This window comes from Primulina eburnea, chromosome 6 (genome assembly GCF_022965805.1).
Source record: "Primulina eburnea isolate SZY01 chromosome 6, ASM2296580v1, whole genome shotgun sequence".
NCBI classification, from domain to species: Eukaryota; Viridiplantae; Streptophyta; class Magnoliopsida; order Lamiales; family Gesneriaceae; genus Primulina; species Primulina eburnea.
This window is the reverse complement of record NC_133106.1, coordinates 25,064,258-25,068,786: the sequence shown is the minus strand read 5'-3', so window position 1 is coordinate 25,068,786 and position 4,529 is coordinate 25,064,258. Positions and strand designations below refer to the sequence as shown.

The 4,529-nt window shown below is 36.3% G+C and overlaps 1 pseudogene; it reads right to left on the bottom strand.

Moving 5' to 3' along the window:
- Positions 1-218: 218 nt before the first annotated feature.
- Positions 219-4,093, bottom strand: LOC140833941 (galactokinase-like; annotated as a pseudogene).
- Positions 4,094-4,529: the final 436 nt, after the last annotated feature.

The window sequence follows — 4,529 nt, the reverse complement described above, 5'->3', positions numbered from 1 at the left end:
GGGTTCAAAATAAAATCGACAAAGAGAGATACACAAGAGTCAACAGAAAGAAAGTGTTCATTCTATGCTAATTTCCATTGTTTATTGGTAATATATCTAAATATTAGCTAGTTTTGTTCGCAGTTCTTCGCATTATACTGGAGATCTCGTTGACGTTATACGCAGGATCCACAGATAAACATAGTACATATAGTGGTTATATGGCATAGCAATCAAACTCTATTCAAATTTCAATCCATTCATTTCACAGCACAATCCACCTCAATAAATGGGGCAAATTTTTTAGGGAACATGATGCATCTTTATTCTTGCAGCCAAAAAATATATAGAAAGCGATCCATCATCAGTAAACAGTGGATAAACTATTCAATCTACCATGAGCACAGATGATTTATCAGGCAGCGGAGCAACTAAAATTTGATGATGGCAGCACCACTCGATGGCTTGGATGCAAAAATGTAGAGGCCAAGATCATTCTTGTCGATCACCCCTTTATCAATTCTTGATTGATAAAATTGGTCCTGACAGATAAAGAACCAATATTCATTGATGTTCAAAGGCCGATTGAGGGGATTTTACCACATTCAAGGGGAGGGAGGGAGACACTAACCTTCAAGTTAAGGATAAACTGTGGAACAATGTTCTCCTTCACTAGAGCTACTGCACAACCACCCCATCCGGCTCCCGTAAGTCTTGCCCCAAGGGCACCATTATCCCGACAAATCTCACAAGCTCTTCCAATTCAGGGCAGCTGATGATTATAAAAGGTGAGCAAAAAAAAAACACCTAGGATAAATTCTATTGTTATTCTTACCTGCATTCATAATTCACGCTGCAGCTATGATGGCTTTCATTCATCAGTTCCCCGAGCTTTTTAAGCATTTCTTCATCGCTGTAATTAAATAAAAATCAATCAAAACTGAAAATATGTAAAGAAAATGAGACAAACTGTATGCATTGAGAAAACGTATCATAATAACACTCTCAACTCACCTAGACTTTGAGGATACCGTATCTTTGAAAGCATATACACGTTTAGCTTCAGAGTAGACGTGTGCAGCTCTCTGAAAATTTATTTCAGTTTAGCCAATACATTATTTGAGAATGTAGCATATCAGGTGATAGGAACAATGAGAAACAATAAGGTTGAGTATCAATATAATTAAAATATGAAACAGACGGTTGATGAAACAATCAACATTATTAGAGATCGGACAATAAGAAAAGTGTAAAAAGGTGCAAATTCACCTGGTGCAACTTAAAATTGTTGGCTGCTCTCAGCACGTCCAAGGAGGAAGGAGAATTGGCAAATATAGCTTGCAGCTTTTCATTCGTAATGTTCTCAATATCTTCAGTACAATAAGGTTCTTCTTTCAATAATTCCTGTGGATGAGACCGACAATCAAACCCCAAAGTATAAAATGTGCAAGATGTCCACAAGAAACTAAAATTTTGAATCAAGGCACTTGATAGGCAATCAGATTCGGTGAAAACACTAAATGATTCACACAAAGCACGAATATGGCAGTGTAATAAACAAATACATCTGGATCCAGCAACAAGATTCAGAAACTTTAGATGATGAAGAGATACCTTGACAGCAATAACTGGATCAGAATATCCACGCGTACCCGCAAATGTCACGCACAGACCTTCAACATCTGAAAGTGTTCTGATTTTGGCTATAGCCTCCTCCGGCTTCATTCCTAGCTTTATGCCTAAGACAATCTGGAATTTTCTAACAATTAAGGTACTCAAAGAGATTGGGAGGAAAGAAAAGAAACTGTCAAAATAAACCATTTTGAGCTTGAAAAGTTACGACAGTTGAAAAGCATTTTGAACTCATTATTAAAGAGACATTTAAGCATTCTCAAATGCCCAATAATAAGGAAAACCTGAAGTTAAAATGAACTCACAGAAGCTAAACGGCATTCGACAACCCTGTTGTTGTAATTAGTTGCAGCAGTAACCGCTTTCTGAGATTCAGCCAATGAATGAGCTATGACAAATGATCCACCTGCAGGGAGCTGCACCTCAGTAGAACGAATAGGGTTGAAATCAATGAGCGCTGCGAAACCAGATTGAGCCATCACAGAGATTGCCTGTCCAGTGAACCAATAAAATCTCTTGTAAGCAACAAGGGAGATATTACAAATATATCTGCCATGGAAAAGAGATAATTACTGAACGTAAAAGGCGAGTTAATCTTGAATGAGAATGCTGAAATTCATTTAAAAAATCATCACGGCATTTTTTAACAAGTAACAGCTTTTCTAATGATACACAACAAATAATACTGGAGTACTCTTTAAATGCGATAAATACCTGGTCCATTCCACCAGATTGAGTGCCAATGTGTCTTTCACACTCACAAGTAAGTTGAGCAAGTTCTTTCTGGAGTTTGAAATTTGAAATAGCAGTGTTACAGATACTGACGATTAATTCATGCACAAAAACAGCAAACAATTATTGACTAACCGCTGCTCACCACTCACAAGCTAGAGAACAAGAAAGGATAGAGACCAATGTATGGACTTAAAGTGATACAGCACCTTGGATAGGACTAATGTATGGCTTAAAATTTAAAACACCAATTCGGTCAGATACCTTGGGAAAGTTTTCCGCAAACACGGCCATTATAGCTATTGTGGATGAGCAAACAAAAGCAGCAGAGCTCGATAAACCAGATCCTACATGAGAAAAAACCATCTAAAATATAGAATAATGGAACTAATGAATAGTTTCATCAAGATTAGCAGGTCAAACATAATGCAAATGTTCATTAAAATGAATAAAATTACCAGTAGGGACAATGCCATCAACCACAACCTCAAGTCCCAATGTCTCATCAACATCTAAACCTTTCGATTTTGCGAAGTCATAGAAGCCTTTATACCTGAAAAAAGAAAAGAACATAAAGAGAATATAGGATTGAAAAAACAGAATTATTTTAGATATCATTCAAACAATATAAATGCAAGAATGTTTTGATCCTACTACCGGATGAATACCAGGCATAATAAGATTTTCACTGGAGCCAGGGTATCTTACCCACAAATAAAATAGTGACCCCATCTGTGATGCTTCAGATCAATTTCCTGGAAAAAAAAAGATCTTCATTCAATGGAACATAGAAATAGTTCTACTACCCTAAATAGGGTGTTTACAAATGACTGAAATGAAAAATCTTGGTTAAGAAATGGTATTCAAAAACCTAAAGCATCCTAATCGTTTTTATCTTCGTCTGTCACAGTCCATACCCAAGATTATTTTTTCTGCAATTCCATGCAATGAAACTCCAAACTGAGAAGAATTTTGCAGCAGTAAATCCCACTTTAAACCTCACATAGCTTACTCACATTCAAGATCTGACACACACACACACACACACTCCAAGCTAAATCTCATCGCACCTGATCAGGATCAACAGGGTATGTGCACATATGATACTTCTCGCTATTCACATTGGCGATCTTTAGCACTTTTTCTGCTCCAGTTTTGTCACATTTTCGTATTGCCACGATGGTATCCTGCCTGATAGCCATCGGCAAAACTGAATATCCTTCATAATCTATGTGCTCCCCAATCAAATTCACTCTCCCTAAAAAAAAAAGAACATTCAAAAAGGGAAAAAAAACAAATATAGATGGAATACAAATGTGTAGTTCGTATGTGAATATACATAACCTGGAGATCGAGCGTAAATAACAGGGGGGTGGCCAAAGAACTCGACGAATTTGGATTTTAATTTGGCAAATCGGAGTTCGGCCTCTTCTAGTTGCGACCCAGTTCCGTAAACAGGCTCAAGAGAACTGAAAATTGGCACTGGCAGCTCCTCGCTTTTCGCCATGGACTTCAGTTGGATATTTCTTCACAAGTTTTCAGATTTTTTTGGAGAGAAAAACTCGTAGAGAGGGTACATGTTATTCTGTTCAGCAGAATGCGGAGGCATGTGGGATCGATGGGATTAAGATAAATTTTGTAGAAAGATTTGATCTTTTCCAAAAAGTTGCCTGTATGGATCGAGGAAAAGGAAAAGATTCTTGATAAACATTACACGACGATGTATGATAGACTGAGGCAGAATTCTGCAGTTTTAATACTTCTTTATTTTTGTGCAACTGAACTGCTCATGTGGCCCGTCATCGATTTTTTTGATGTTCAGTTTTTGGGTATTTTTTTAGTACCACATTTCCACATGAAGTGTATCATATTTTCACATGAAGTGTACCATATTTTGTATGACATAGTACCACAATTTTGTGGTTAGGGAGTGAACCCAAAAAAATATTTTGATTAGGGATTTTTCACCAACTTCCTCATTTAATTACCATTTAAATATTATTATTAATTTTGGGCATTTTTTTTCATATGATATATCTATGCTAAATTTGGAAAAAATAAATACATCTGATCATTTTTCAATCATGATTCAGTCTACATGTAATATATTTTTTGAATTGGTACATGACAAAAGCTAAATTTTAATTTCAACTCCTTGTTGATAACTTTTTACTTTTTTTGCCTTT